This window comes from Nannobrachium achirus, assembly GCF_963921795.1.
Source record: "Nannobrachium achirus genome assembly, chromosome: 14".
Classification (NCBI taxonomy): domain Eukaryota; kingdom Metazoa; phylum Chordata; class Actinopteri; order Myctophiformes; family Myctophidae; genus Nannobrachium; species Nannobrachium achirus.
Window position 1 is genome coordinate 63,634,355 of NC_137821.1, and position 17,293 is coordinate 63,651,647.

General features: G+C 41.7%; 1 long non-coding RNA gene across 1 annotated transcript; it reads right to left on the minus strand.

Moving 5' to 3' along the window:
• Nucleotides 1-2,066: 2,066 nt before the first annotated feature.
• Nucleotides 2,067-3,926, minus strand: LOC308298406. The gene is made up of 3 exons (XR_013962710.1): nucleotides 3,883-3,926; nucleotides 2,761-2,830; nucleotides 2,067-2,456 (listed from the first exon to the last, which is right to left on the minus strand). It is a non-coding gene; the product is annotated as an uncharacterized lncRNA (long non-coding RNA).
• Nucleotides 3,927-17,293: the final 13,367 nt, after the last annotated feature.

The following is a 17,293-nucleotide window of genomic DNA, read 5'->3' on the forward strand; positions in this document are numbered from 1 at the left end:
AGGCTGGCATCACCGCCGTTATCTTATTTTGAAGGCCAGAGAAGTCCACCGCGCAATCACTTCCGGTCTGACGTCATCGGATCGTGCGCCGGAACCGATCGTTCTCCACGTGGAGTTGTGTAATGGCCGACCGGAGCTTTTATCATTGTGTAACATAAGCGAGCATCTGCCTCCATCCTAGCTTCTAAAGTGTAGTTTTGAGATAATGGACATTAAAGATGAGATCCCCCCTCCACCTCAATGTTATGGATGGGACTATTAGAAAGCTGGCCCACCCATCGATTTTGGCCAAAATAAATACATAAAATAAAACAAATGAAAATAAAGAAATACTAGTACAAATGATTTACTAGCAAAATGGAAAATGTAATGATAACTGATAATGATGATGCATCTTTTACACTAGCAGCAGTTGGCTATAGTGTGTTTGGAGGGGGAGGGTTAGTTTATATTTTAGCTGTTTAGGGTTTTACCCTAACCCTAACCCTAACCCCAGAAAACCCTAATAATAAAAATAAAATAATAAAAATAAATAAAAAAACATGAGTCCCCCCCTGTGCCCACCATGAAGTTGCCACGTTGCGTGTGGAAGGAACACGCTATTCCAACCAGTTCCTTTCCCCTCCATCAGGCGCACTGGCTGGCCAGGGGGAGGCAGTATAGAGACCAGGATTACTGCATGTTTTTGTGAGGGTACCTACCCTAGGAGACACAGGGAGAACATGCAAGCTCCACACAGAAAGGCCCTTTTGCTGACCCCACTTAGGGTATGGGTGCTGATGACGCAGAGGAGAGAACACGCCCCCAGCACCCACAGTGTCCCTCGGCGGGAATCAAACCCAGGACCTTCTAGCTGTGAGGGGACAGCACTACCGACTGCGCCACCGTGCGCCCGCTTGTGTGACAGTCTTCTATGATGAAGAAGGGCTTTATTTTACCAAAAAAAAACATACAAATTTGAAACTTAGAGATACAAGGTTTCTGCCCCGACAGTGACCTCCAGTGAAACAATACCTGGTAACAACTAGTTAATATATCATTCATAAACTGTTAGTTAATGAGTTATTAGTGACTTGTTTAAGAATCTCTGTAACAACAACAAGTATGAGATGAATGTTCACAATATCCAAAATATGCTGGTTTAAATGTAAAGAAAAATAGATGTCTGCATTGCCTGTATTAATTGGTCTTAAATCTGAATGACAAATAGTACACATATCAACCACATTATTGTATACAGTATACAGTATATAAGAGCACTTTAAAAAAAAAAGAAAAGGTAAAAAGAATCAAGACATCGAGGATCCTGGTCAATCATGACCATAAAACCTTTTTATCTTTTGTATCTTTAATTTATGGAAATTAGATAATTTGTATTTTATTTATGATTTACAAAATACTATTTATGATTCAAAAAAGTAATTGTTTTTAATGTAAGAAACAGAAAAAAGGAGCATAAATTGACCCAAAAATGGGTCCCACTGTGGGAGACAGTGCTGTATAAGATATAGAAAACAACCCTTCAGTGAAACAATATTAATGTGTTTTAACAACATTTGCATGTACTGTATTGTACTGCTTGATTTACAATGCAATCCAAGTGGCTAACATCACATTTGGTTCTGCGCTGTATTAAAAAGCGATAAGTTCATGATTATTATGTTCACCATATACTGGTAAACATGCTGGTTTCAGATTGAGTTGCCGACACTGCCTACAATGCTGGTATCGGCGAGTGGAGCATGGCAGTCTTTGCCATTCCGATACGACGTAATGTATCACATGATATTTAATTTACAGTAATATTTTTGCCATTTTATTTATTCATAGATCCCACCATTTATTATTATTCTGCCATTTTGACACCTCAAAAGTGCCGATTCAAAAACAGTGAGTAAATGACATCATATAATCATCCTCCTCCTAATATAATCATAATACCTGATAATCATGTTTTAGGGGGAAATACATCATGGCACTGCATCTTTAACTGTTCAGATAATTAAGGAAATCCTCACCTTTAACACTTTTTTTTTTTTAACATGGGAAAATTAGGTCTTTCACACATGACTAGCACAGTGACTACCAAAGCACTGACCTCGCATCACCAGACTTTTCACTGCGTTGGAAAGCCTGGTATTCGTTCTAAATCCGAGCCATGTGATCTGGTTTAGAATGAAAAAAAAAAAACAATGGCATTGCTTTGTTTTTGTCCACATAATGCAACTCCAAATAATGCAATTAGTTTAGACCTAGTCGCGGTACGATTTAGAATAAAAGATTTAAATACCAAATGATTATAATACCAAAAGAAACAAAACGATTATACCCATTTAAACAAATTTTAAACTAGGGGAATTATTTTGGAGACACCGGTTCTGGTCGGTGGTTGAGTTTCTTTTGTTCGCCTCCGACTCTCACCACTTCTTCTTCTTCTTCTTAATCTTCTTATTCCTCTGTGCGTGACATAGAAAAACACAACCGTAAAACAACAATGACTTTCTGTTCATCCCCTCTATAGCCCATTCAGGCCGGGAACACATTCTAGTGTATTTCAGTACATGTACTGTAGTCTAATTTTTGAATAATATTGTTTTTCAGAAAACTTAGGTCAGGCATAAGTGGCTAACTCTGCATGTACCATATGAAGAAGAAAAGGAAGTCCAGTTATAATATAACTGGACTTTTTTTTATATTATAAACAATTCATCAGATTCTTTACTGTAATTCTAAATGATCCGATAAAATCTCTGAACTTACCGACAGAAGTGAATTTTCCCAGTTTCTGTTGAATCCTCTTCATCTCTCTCTCAGCGAGGGGGACCTTAGCCTGAAAAATGTTGAAGACCCCTGCATTATACCAGCTGTTTCTCAAACGTTCACATCTCAGGGTCTCCCCTTAACTCTGACAGTGTACAAATGGAACCAAATGGACCCGTTAGGGTCCATTTGGTTCCATTTGTACACTGTCAGAGTTACAGACTTGAATGGGTCCATTTAGACCCCCCTAAAGGCACCCACAGAAACCCTGGAATCCACTTTGAAAACCACTGCTTTATACAATAGGTTTTCATTGGCTCAGGATACAATGTAGCCGCTGAAGAATGCATTTTAACTAGGGCTGGGATGCGATTAAAAAAAAATCGAATTAATTACAGGCTTTGTAATTAATTAACCGCAATTAATCGCATTTTAATCACATTTTAATCGCATTTTAATCGCATTTTAATCGCATATTAATATTTGACCTGAGAAGCTTTTTTTTATTTATTTTTTTAGTAAAACACATTTTGTTGTACGAGTGAATCAACAAGTGCTTTTTTAAATCTAAATTTCGCATCCACTGGGCCAAGCAAAGCGCTCTGATCGGCTACTTCTCCCTTTGCGTTTGTTGTCTCTTGGTTGGTGCATCGCTATGATCAGTATGCCCGAAACTGAAGGTTCTGTGGTGCAAAAACTAAGTGTGATTAAAATGCGTTACGCTTTTTAATCGCGTTAATTTTCCGTAATTAATTAATCGCAATTAATCAGTTAAAGTCCCAGCCCTAATTTTAACACAAAGACAGGTAAATGGTGTCAAGAAAATGGCTTGAACCTGTTCGATCCAAGAGACATCTCAGTAGGGAAACCCTGAGGTCGGGGTTCGATACCCGGTCGGGTCATACCAACGACTGTAAAAATGTAAAAAAGTGCCTCCCTGCTTGGCACTCAGCATCAAGGGTTGGATTGGGGGGGGGGTTTAGATCACCACTACTGATTTCCCGGGCGCGGCACGGCTGCGGCTCATCGCTCCAAGAGATTGGTCAAATGCGGAGAACAAATCTTGCATAAAGCAATGCGTGTGACAAACAGTAGGTATCTTAATCTTAAAAGGTGTGCTACCTGGATGGATTTGCTTGTCCTCCTGTCTTGCACGCCATTACGCTAGGTACAAACACACAAACACATCGATAATTAGACGTCACAAAAGAAAAGCAGTCCGAAGTAATGAGATAAAAATGGTAAGGAAAGCAAACAAAACAGGGCAAAAGAATGAGACTGGACAAATACAAGATTTCAATCAGAAATGATTAAAAGGTAACACTGGATTTACACATATAACAATCTCAGCCAGGGAACATCAAAGCAGAGCAGGGGTCATCAATAAGTCCGCACAAGGACAAATGTGACCGTGGCAAGACTTGATCTTTCTAATTTAACTTTTTTGTTTTACACACCGTTATAATGTTCTTATTTTGATCATAATACACAATTACTGTATGTCAAATCTCCAGGATTTCCTCAGAATATGTATGACACTACTACTGTAGGCTCATTGGTGAGAGCCAACACAGCACCCTAGGAGCCTACAGTAGTGTCATACAAATTCTGAGGAAATCCTGGGGATTTGACTTTTTTTTTTTTTTTTTTAACGGCCGTCGATGACGTCAGCGACGGCAGCAAATCTGGACAGCCTGTTTTGAGAACCCGTGGGATGCTTTTAACTTCCGCCTTCCCAAAACTAGAGAAAGACACAATGGTCAGAAATGGGACTTTGTGAGGATAGAACGTGCTAGTGGGACCCCAAAAAAAGGTTTTAAAATAGGAAAAGTGAAATTTCATGGTGTATCACCCGTACGTGCCCTGTTATAGTAGCAGCCCGGGTTTGCCTCGCGGTTTGTTGCCTCGCGGTCACGCTACATTGGTGGCAGTGCTCCCTACGGTTACCGGACAGTGCCGTGAACCCCTAACCCTAACCCTGTTATAGTAGCAGCTAGGGCATTAACGACTTGTGATTTTTGCAAGTCAACTCGACTCAGTAAAAAGCTGAGTTGAAGTTGACTTTATCGTTTGATGACGTCATCACATCACACACGACCCCCCAATTATTTGGGAGGGTCCCCAGATGATTAACTTAATGTGAAACATTGTTTTCTCACTCAACTGTAAACAAACCAATACAAAGTTTAAGTGTATAGAGGTTATCTTCACATTTCTAAAGTGCCAATTTAAGGACTTTTTGATACCTCTAAAATGACAAATTAAACATTGTCCAAATTGTCAAATATATGAGGCAGAAATTGTGAAAATAGACGATCTATTTTCACAATTGAACCATTACCAAATGTAATGTAGCACTGTAATATTGGATCATTCCGTCCTTGACAATACGCAATCCTACTGTTTGAATGCTGTACAGACGCACACATGGAGCAAAAATAATGATGGAAAAAAATACGAAGGATTTTCTTTTTCAACTTCGACTTTCGACTTTCTCTGGTGGGAGTCGACCTGGGTAATGAGTCGACTTGTCGACTTTTTCGTTAATGCCCTAGTAGTAGTAGTAGTTTGCCTCGCGGTTTGTAAAAATAGCAGCTCTATGAGTTGGCAGCGCTGCACTCGGTGCGCGCTGTGAGCTTGTATATCTGCTATTTTTTTATAGTTAAAGCATCAAATAATGGTTAAAGTGGTTCAAATCTAAAGTGACCAGACGTGCCCGCGCGGCGCCCGCAGCGCCCGCGCAGCACCCGCGGTGCAATTTTTGTTGTTTTCCCGCACAAAACAGCGTATATTTTGGGGGGTTCCATGCACCTTTTTGGGTGGGACCTTTACAGTTATGTTAACAAAATTTCAAACCAGAAATGTAGCACATTGCATGTCTTGACTTACACTAATAGGAGGAGGCAAGATGTTAGAACAACCTTTTAAATAAAAATGCCATTTGGTATGGAGAAAAAGTAGGCTAGTATTACCAGGCAATACAATAATGTTGCATTAGCAATTCTGTTGACAAATCTTCAATAAAATATACTAACTGCCCTTGCTCAGAGTTAGTTAACAATAGACTAGCAAAACAGTCTATCACCAGTGACTATATGAATGAACATACATCAATATAATCATGTTATTCAAATTGCAAAATAGCTTTTCATTGTCAAGTAGGCTATTTACATAAACCTGTGTCTTTGTTAATTGAGCAGCCTAAATAAATCCACATTTCTGTGCATGATTTGCATGAAGTTGAAAGTATTCAACTCATGTAGGTTTCTATTCCATCCATTAATTGATATAATAGGCCTACAACATTGTGTATAGATCACATACAGCCTAGTCTGTATATTCATTCATATAGGCTGCAGGCTACTCATTGTTGATAGACCATTAATATCTTCATAGATTCACAGGTGATACATAATTTGTTCACTGTTAATGTTTTTGACAATACACATCGGCATAATTCTTATACTCGAGTTAAAGTGGAACAGGCAGCCCAGTATTTTATCCAATCGTGGCCAATGTATGCTTCAGTGTTCTAAGAAAGAACTGGGTCACACGTTTTGACATTTTCCGACTGGTTGCTCGCTGCAACACCGTCGCATGACGAAGTATAACACGGACTTCATACACAACAGCTCCAGGCGGAGCCGCAGCCGCTCGTTTCGTTTCACCAGCGTCGCAAGATAGGTTTAGGTTAGGCATAGTACAAGATTTCACCAATTCTCACCATCATGGCTGCTATGACATGTGAATTCACCTCAGAGGAGGGTTTTAAAACTTTATTATTACCTGTTAGATCGTTGGCAGCACTGAGGGGGGGAACAGTCGATGTGCATCGACTCGCACGACACCACAGCCCTTCTCCGTATCATCTTCTTTATACATTAATCTGATTAATATCGCCGTTATGTATCCGATCGATAACTCGTCGGCGCCGCTGTGAGATGCGTGCATGCTGAACTAAACCAAAACCTTCTTATTATAACTCTATGACCAAAACAGACTCCGTCCGCCAATAGGTTAAATTCTTCTTCTATCGACAAAACGAGCATCGCTTCCGTTCTAGTGCTCCCCAGCGCCATGCGCCCCATTCACACACCATTCATGTGGTGCCTGGGAGGAACTACACGGCAGGGAGATCTTTTTTTTTGCCTCACTTTAAGCCACAACACAACCGAACACAACGCAGAATATGTTGTGTTACCATCCCCCGATAATGCGTAGCCGCTAGAGGAGTTTGCGTACCTGCGTACAGAGACTAAAAATGCGTGCTTACTATGCAAAATGCGTACAGGTTGGCAGGTCTGAGTGACACAGACTTGCGTTCAGGTCTAAATGGGTTAAACATTCTAAGAAACGAACAAAACTAAACATAAACGGCTGGGCTACACCAGAAAAAGCGCTGTCTGTGCGTGTGCAAAAAGCCCATGGCTACACCAAGGAGGGAGTACATGTGCAGAAGACCAGAGAGTTTGTGTAAAAAATGCATACGCGCGTGTACAAAATAGAACCAATCCTATTTTTACAGCTTGCGCCATCTGTGAGCCTGGTGTAGCCAATATCATTGATATATATTGGATCTTTCCAAGCGCTCAGACGCGCGCACGCCCTGCATGACGCGCGTGAAAAGCCTTGGTGTAGGCCGGCCGAAAACAGGACCAACAAGGCACGTGCCATACTGTACCTGATCGTCAATGTCGACGAACAGTTCCCTTCGAACTGTCTCTGATGGTCTTCCTGTGGCTCTCTGGACGTAATGGTGCGGAGATCGAAAAGGTGCGTTGGGGTCTTCTCCTGCTGCAAGAGAAGAGTTGTCGAAAATCTTTTCTTTCAGAACATCCTTCATCATACTTCATCCTTCAACATACTTCAGTGGTATGAAGTGACTCAGTACCATTACTCAAGTACTGTACTTACAGTACGTCGAATTTGGAGGTATTTTTACTTTGCTTGAGCATTTCCAATTTTCTGTAGGTCAATATTGTTCTTTTATTTGAAAACTTAAGTAACTTTTAGGTGTAGCAGTATTAATTTGGGCCATTTGAAAAAAAAAAGCTTTTTATTTTTTTAAAATGAGCAGTGGAAGGCCGTGTTTTATCGATAACTTTTTTAATTTATTTTTAATAATTATTTGGGAAAATGGAAAAAATGAAATACAAAAAAATAATTATTAAAAATAAATGAAAAAAGTTATCGAAAAAAACACGGCCTGCTCACATATTAGGAGGGTAGTATGAGTCACCAGAAAAAATAATTGGTGTTTTTAATGAATCTATAATGGTTAAAATGAAGTTTGAAGTTACAATGGGTGTGTGTGGGGAGAGGCCCTGGGCCTGGAGGGCCTGGTAACATTTACATCAAATATCTAAATATTCAATCAAGCTAATTAAAAACTGTTCAGGGTGTTCATAAAAGCCTGATTAGATGATAAAATTACCAAAGGTTTTTTTGAAAGTGAAATATCCCTTTAACTCATTCTGTGCTAAAACCGAATAATTTCGGTTCTTTTTTCCATTCCCATACTAATTTTTTAATCTATTTCGCTTACCCTGAGCTGCTAGTAGCGACGTGGGTGGTCCTGGCTCGTCCACCGCTTCACAACGAGCCATTCTACTTGTCCCGATGATTTATTCCATTGAAAATGGTTTAGAAAAAAGTTTAGAGCCCCCCCAAAAAAACGCTGATTCAGCAAGACGTATTAAGGATTGCCAAAACCGATTTTTTTAGGTTCCTTTAGTAAAATTAATTAAATAATCGGAGGCCTCAACGTAGCCCCGGTCGAATTTTCCATCCAAGCACAAGGCCGCGATTCTGTTTACATGGCTCGTAATGGGAAAAAAAGGCCGCGCCACGCCGCCCACTCCAATAGAAAAACACATCTTTACAGCGGATTATCTCCGGATTGTGTTCCGAGGCCAGCAGAAACGTTTTTTTGGCGGCTGAATAACTTTAGATCGGTCTTCTAAAAAATGACAGAGCCGATTGCTAACTGAAAGCTAACTTCCTCCAGCTCGCTAGCATAGCACTCAATGCAGTGTAAAGCCAGGCCAGCTCAGGCTGGGGATCCGGATGTGATAGTGAATGTCAACGGGAGAATGGCTGGCACTCTAGCGGCACCTTGCGGCGCCCGGCAGTAATTGAGTTAAGTGAAACAATTGAGTACTTCCCACCACTGCTGTATACTTGTCACAGCACATGACAAAGTGACAACACGCTCACCATCCTTCACAGGGGTGCTGATAACATGGATATCTTCATATTTTCTGTCTTTAAGATTCGGGCTCTTTCCCTTGGGCTTGCATCCGTTCTTTGGACCGGGTGTTTCTGAACAATTACATGCACCCCGACAGTGGCACGTTTGGGGACTCGTTTTTTGAACTGTGTAAGAAGAAGACAAAGTATAATTCAGTAATAAAAGAAAAAGGCAAACAGGAATGAGTAAAAAGAAATGTCATAACCAAGTTAGAATTAAAAGTGGTGATGGGAAGGAAATCCAGTTTGATACAGTAAGTCACATGGTCTCTCTGAAAACAGTTGAAACGGCGCGCGATGTTACGTGATGTATGTATGTATGTATGTATGTATGTATGTATGTATGTATGTATGTATGTATGTATGTAGTAGGGTTGGACACGGTAACCGCCGTACCGCCGTACCGCGGGTGTCAGTGTGCTTACCGCGGTAAAAAAAGACAAAAAAAGTATATTTTTTATTGGAAAACAAGCGAGTTTTAAAACAGGGGAGAAGCGAGGACCGCATGCGCTCCATGCCGCTCTGCTCTGGGCCGTGTACCACATGTTTGGAACATAGACTGTAGGTTTGGAAGCCACATAAGTCACTCTCACTCTCAGAGAAAAAGACAATCAGACCTACACAGGGCAGCACAGCAGCTGCGTAGAGGAGTACAGAGCAGCGTAAACTTTCTGTGATCCACGCGACACAAGGATGTTAATGTTGTTGTGGCATATCTTTTTTTATTCATACGGATTACTGGCGGAGCGCGGGCCGCGTGGACTAAAACCGAAAATGAAACTATTTTACTTTTTCTACCGCGTCACACGTTGTGCCCCGTCCGGCGGCGCGTCGGCAATTTTATAACCTTTTCTGTCAAGTCTTGTAACTAAAACCTGTATATAGCAGCAGCACTCAATCACTGCTATTTGAGAGTTGAGACGTGACGTGACTTTACAGAATCACTGTACACGATCTGACTACCCGTCCTCTTCTGGTTTGTTCACACAGCTGTTTGTGTCTGAAAAGCCCAAGTAGCTAGCCTACGTTACTATGGTAACCCGACAGTGCAGATCTAAAAGCTCAGAACGTGCCGCGGATGCGATGTGTTGTGAGCTTGTAGATCTGCTCCTTTCAAAGCCATACCCGCTGTGCTGTACGGAGAAGTATAACTCGGGCAGTCAGGCTGTGGAGAGGCGACTTTAGGGAAGATGATTGCAATATTTTGGCTTATCGCCGAACCTTAATTAATAGATACGGGCGTGCGGTAATTACTGCAGTACCGGCGGTAAATGGGAAGACGGTAATCGCGGTAACAAAATGTCGATACCGCCCCAGGCCTATATGTATGTATGTATGTATGTATGTATATATGTACGTCTCCTCCTCCAGCTCCCGAGCCACGCTGAACGCGCACGCACGCACGCACGCATGCATGCATGCACGCACGTACACGCACACGCACACGCACACACACACGGAGGATATATATTGCTGAAATAATAGTTTCAGAAACGGTCAGGAAGAGCCAGCCTGTCTGCCATCTCTGCCCGCTCTAAGAGAGCTGGTATCCGGGTTAAGTCAAGTCTCCCTCCCAGAGTGCACAATTTTTTGGCGTTTTCGCCATATTCACATGAACAATGCTGATGTAACAAAGAGATTGCTGTGGAAATATAATTTGTATATACACGGATTTATGTATAAAAGACATTTTCGTGTAGAGTCAGTTCCTTGTTTAGTGCAAGCTAGCTGTGTGGGCTGCGGGCGAGGGGAGAAATTGACAGAATGTACAGTAAGTACTGAAACTGATACTGAAACTGATATTATCCTAGATAAAGTACTATGTTCTATCCGTCTGTCTTTCAATGTTATATGAGATACTTAAAGTGTGGTTCCTGTGGAAATAAGCCTCGGCTTTCTAGGATCTCCTTTTAGTTGACCTTGTACCAGTGATTTGTACTGTCATGAAACTGTACTTTTTTCTATTGCAAACTTCTAATAAATTCTTCAATCAATCAATCAATGAATTTGATTGTCTTATTGCGCATTCCCACTATGACATCATAAAAATATTAGCAAATAAAAGGGTAATCTTTCCCCCTTTTTTAGATGTAAGCGGCCGTTTAAAGTGAAACATTTGAGTACTTTTTCCCACCACTGCCGTAACATGACAAAGCGATAACACTAGGGCTGTCACGATTATGACATTTTACATGGCGATTAATTGTCACTCAAATAATTGCGATTAACGATTTAATTGTGTTTTTGTCGCTGATAATTACATTTCTGTTTGGCTTTTAGGCTTTGAAGACGCACACGGCAGATATGACACATAACCTAAATACACAAAGAAATTACTGACATATTTGACAACTTACTATTTAAAAAATAACACTGATAGTGGAAATAGCCGATCTACAAGCTCACAACGCGTTGCGATGCGACACGTTGTGAGCTTGCATATCTGCTATTTCCACTATTCATGAAAATGTGTGAACATATTTCAACATTCACGATTGTGACGATTATGACAAAATAATTGCGATTATGTCAAATAAGTGCGATTAGAAGATCATGTAATAACTGTGACAGCCCTAGATAACACACTCACCATCCCTCGCAGGCGTGCGAATATCATGGACTTTTTCCACCACAACGGCTGCCTTCTTGACTGTCGTGTCTCCATTCAACCGTATAGGTCTATAATTTCTGTAGAGGTGCTGGTCACACTCTGGAATCCTTATCCCCCTGGGCGTGCATTCCATCTTCCCCTGGTGGGTTCTCAGCCCATGGTAGGTCGTCACCTTAGACCATCCACAGTGGCATATTCGCTCAATTCTTTCTGAAAATACAGTATTATATAATAGATAGATACCTTTATTATCCCATGGGGGAAATTCAGTTGTCCAGTTGTAGCACAGCAGTATACAGTTATTTAGAAAGTTACAGAGAAGTAGGAAAAGATAGATAAGAATAAAAAACAAGAGCAGTACAGTACCAATAAAGAGAAGGTGCATCAATAGAGGGGGCGAATTAAATATAAGTATATATACATAAAGTGTCTTACAAAAAAGAGACTAAAGCAGTCAATGCTAGTTAGTGCATTGACTGTCATTGTCATTGTTAAACAAGACAAATACTCAGAAACTACCAACACAACCTAATAGTGCAATGTCGAAAAACAGTGCGAAAAAAACAACAGAAAAACAACAGAAACAGCTCAAGTATTAAGGAGTAAACACACACACACACACACACACACACACACACACACACACACACACACACACACACACACACACACACACAATATACAAGGGGACATTACATAGACTTCCATTCATTTTTATGCAAGTCCTGTGGCCTTACCCTAACCTCTATCCCTAGACCTAACCCTAAACCTAACCCTAACCGTTGTGGGGACCTACTATTTTTCAAAAATATCAGATATACTGCTATTTTCACAAATTAAAGCATTAAATAATTCGTAATAATGTGTTCCCAATCTAAATGGGTTAGAACATTCATGGGGGGCCCCACAGTGAATCCTTGTACCCAGGGCCCAGAATTTGGTGCGACACCCCTGCGTGCCCTAACCGTATATTTCTACGTTGCAATATTGATACTTTTACATAAGTGAAACATTTGAGAACTTTTTTTTCCCAGCACTGCTGTATACTTGTCGGGACCGTAACTATGTTCCCCAGGTTCTATGTTCCCCAGGTTCTATGTTCCCCATTTACCCCCCAATAAAAGGTTCTATGTTCCCCGTTTATCCAAAAAAGGTCCTATGTTCACCAGGTTCTATGTTCCCCACTTACCCCCACAAATAAGGTTCTATGTACCCCGCTCAACTTACAATAGGTTCTCCACTTATCCAAAAATGCAGGAAACATTCCTTTATAATTATTAATAACAACTCAAAACACCCAATAATGGGGAGAGATTATGAATACTAGTGGGACAGGGGGCACTAGGGACATCTGGAAACCATACTTTTGTTATGTCTGGGCATCTGGACGAGTGGGCACCTGGACATGTGGGCATTTGGACGAGTGGGCACATAGGCGAATGGGCACTTAGGGGTGGAGACATCTGGGCACCTGGGCAAGATGTCCCACCATTTCCTGCATTTGAGTGGGGAACATACTTTTTTTGTGGAGAACATACAGTAGATCCTGTTTTTGGTTGAGAGGGGAAACCTTTTTGTGGGGAGGGTGGGTGGGGAACATAGAACCTGGGGAACATAGAACCCTTTTGGGGAGTAAGTGAGGAACATAGAACCTCGGGAACATAGAACCTGTTTGGGGAGTAAGTGGGGAACATAGAACCTGGGGAACATAGAACCTTTTTGGGGGGGTAAGTGGGGAACATAGAACCTGGGGAACATAGAACCTTTTTGGGGGGGTAAGTGGGGAACATAGAACCTGGGGAACATAGGGTGGACCCCTACTTGTCACCTGACAAAGCGACAACCCACTCACCATCCCTCACAGGCGTGCAGATATTCTGTCTCTGTGGGATGCTCCCTCCCTGTGGGTTGCTGTCGTTCACTCCATTGGGCGTGCATCCCATCTTCCCTTGGTGGGTTCTCAGGCCCTGGTAGGTGGTCACTTTGAACCAACCACAGCAGTGGCACGTTTGGAGACTCATTTTCTGAACTGTGTAAGGAGGAGACAGAAGCGTTAATTCAGTAATAAATGGCAAACAGGCATGAGGAAAAATGTCATAACTAATATTTAGAATTAAATAAAAAACATGTTCTGCATTAGGCCTCCTCAAAGTGAAGAGTGGAAGGATATCCAGTTCAGGGGTAGGCGACACCAGGGTGTCACAAGTGGGGGGGAGGAGTGGGACTGAGTGGAGGGGCCTTAATATTTTATACTTTAGCTATTGAAAAAGAGTTGTGAATGGGAGTAACGTTTTGTGAATGAAGTGACGGGAGAATTACGTTGCATCAGGGGGCGGACCGCCACAGGGTCAGATCAGATGGATTATTTTTTCCTTTGTGGCAACAGAAAGAACAGGGAATTATAGGTCTTAAATACCTAATTAATGCCGTTATTTTTGGGAAATGTAACTGGTAACGATCCTGCTATATAGCAAAAGTAACTTGTTAAGTTACTCCGTTACCACCAAACCTAACGGCGCTACGTAACGCTGTTAGTTATAACGCCGTTACACCCAACGCTGGTCACGAGGGGGGAAAGTGGGACTGAGTTACTAGGGCCCAAGGTGGAGGGACCATAACAGTTCTACTGACATATTTATTATTTATTTATTTGTGCTGGTGCCATCAAAAAGTAGCTTACCTTTGCGATGTTATAGAAAAGTATCTATGGATTATTTCCAAACATAATCTTTTTCAATGGAGACATATATCTGTACTGTAGCCAAACTGACGGCAGGCGGAAGCCTTATGCAATGAATGGATGTGAAATGGCCCTCCCCTCTTTCCGTCGTTCAGAGTGTAGAAATGCATGTTCTAGGGGAGGGAGGAGTGGGGCTGAGTTAGGGCCCAAGGTGGAGGGGCCTTAATTATTTTATACTTTAGCTATTGAAAAATAGCAGATATACAAGCTCACGGTGCCGCGCTGCAAGCTTGTATGCTATTTTTGTGAAAATGTGTGCCAATCTTTGAATACCGGTATTTTTAAAAAGAACATTTGTAACTAAAATTTTGCTTCTGGGGGTCCCTGGAACGAAATATTTTGAGATGGGGGTCCGTGGCCAAATACATATTATTTTGTGGGTCCTTCACATGAAAAAGTTTGAGCACCACTGACATAGAAACATAGGTTTTTCAAAAAACCTTAGAAGGATTTGAAACATTCAAAAGCACACATTTTTCAAGATTTTTCAAAAATAGCAGATCTACAAGCTCGCAGCGCGGCCAACGTGAAAAGGGTGCCATGTCTTCTTCGGCCTTCTTTGGCCTTTAACGGCAATCGGACGATCAAAATCCTACCCCTTGGATGATTTTGTTCCAGAAATGTGTTGTGCAAAAGTTGACCTGCTGATGGCGCTATAACAGGCCAATGTGAAAAGGGTGGCATTTGTTCCATGGCCTATAGTCCGGGAGCCAAATGGTGATTTTTGGCTGAACGTGGAATCGGCTGATAAAGTTTTTTTCTCAACTGATTCTTGTAGCTTGGGGTCACCTCTTAAGGATTCAAGACGATGACCAGCGATATCCATTGAGAATTTTTTATTATTAACCCCTTAATGCCTGAAACACAAGAAATCCACACAGGAGGAAAATACCCAGAAAAAGATTTTTTTCTGGGTATTTAAGGAGGATCTGAGGGGTCCAACTAGGGGTTTGTCATGATGCTGAATCCATTGCAGGCATTTGTTTTGCACAAAAAACATTCCGTGGGCTAGAAATGGCCTCAGAAAACAATACACGTATGGGTGAGTATTCATGTTAGTCTGAGGCCTTAGGGTTTTTTTTCTCATGCTAATCAGTCTAAAAGTGCAAAATTTTGCACAGATGTAGCTCAGGGCATGCTCTAATGATTTAGCTAGGGTGCCCGAGTCTGCGACATTCGGGGTCGCCACAGCGGCCAAATCAAGTTGGGCTCCCATCGACTTTAGTGATGAAAAGTGATGAGTCAGAGTTTTGTGGGTGCTGTGGTGACCCCGAAGGTCGCCGACTCGGGCGCCCTAGCTAAATCATTAGAGCATGCCCTGAGCTACATCTGTGCAAAATTTTGCACTTTTAGACTGATTAGCACGAGAAAAAAAACCCTAAGGCCTCCGACTAACATGAATACTCACCCATACGTGTATTGTTTTCTGAGGCCATTTCTAGCCCACGGAATGTTTTTTGTGCAAAACAAATGCCTGCAATGGATTCAGCATCATGACAAACCCCTAGTTAGACCCCTCAGATCCTCCTTAAATACCCAGAAAAAAAATATTTTTCTGGGTATTTTCCTCCTGGGTTGATTTCTTGTGTTTCAGGCATTAAGGGGTTAATAATAAAAAATGCTCAATGGATATCACTGGTCATCATCTTGAATCCTTAAGAGGTGACCCCAAGCTACAAGAATCAGTTGAGAAAAAAACTTTATCAGCCGATTCCACGTTCACCCCCACGGCTCCCGGACTACTAGTAGTGGGAATGTGCACACAAAGTTTCACAGAAAGCGTGAGCTGCTTTCATGACCTGAGAGGCATGTTTTTCAAAACGGACCAATCCTGCCAACTTGGGAAGCCAATGTTAGCCGAACAGGATGGAATTTGAAATATCGGATAGATCACATGACTATAGAGACACTGATTTGTGTGATTTTTGGATCAAATCTTACAGTAAGGAGTAATATCCAAAAATGTGTTTTACATAAGTCGGCCTCCTGGTGACGCTATAAAAGGCAGATGTGAAATATGCAGAGCAAGGGTTTTTCCTTGGCCTCTATGGAGTGCACATACAAAGTTCTACACTGATCAGTGCAGTTATAGGTAAAAACATGAATCGGCCTGTTATAGCGCCACCATGTGGCTGATTTATTCCTCTGCCTATTGGGACTGTGCATGCACAATTTCACCAAAATTGCAGGCAGTGTTCATGATTTTAGGCATTTTGTTCAAAAAGGAGCAATCCTGCACACTTTGGAAGACAATCTTGAATATGAAAAATCTGAAAGACCTGTGAGTACTGTCAACAAATGTGTTTTGCACAAATCCACCTCCTGGTGGCGCTACAACAGGCCCATGTAAACCATTGGGGCCAGGGAGTGTGCGTGCACATCGTGTCACGGTGCCAGAGATTAGCTGTCCACAGAAGGATGGACGGCCAGACATGCAGACAGATGGATGGGCAGGGTGCAAAACATTTGTCTGCCCATGCCTTTCGGCCTGGCGGAGACAATAACAAGGAGTCCCCTTTTTTTTTTTTTTTTTTTACAATATTAAACGGCATAGGCCTACTGATTATTTGTAATTTGTCTGACGGCTACTTCTACAACCAAACCTATGCGCCCCCCAAAAAGTGCCCATACACTTAGGGTGACCATAATTTATATTCAGCCGCTCAAACCGGGACGCGCACTTACGCACGGTACGCACCATATAGGGTTGCATACAGGCAGAGTGATTGACAACTGCCACAGCTTGAATTCAGACCATATTCAGACACGCAATGAATTTGTTCATGTTTTTCTGATTGGTTAGGTGAGCATTTCATGAAAAGAACATGATATGCCAATACCTATGCAACCACTGAAAACAGCTAGGCTACTATTATTTTTGTTGAAAACCGGGGTTAGAGATAGGATACCAGTCACTTCGCCAAAAATCCAAC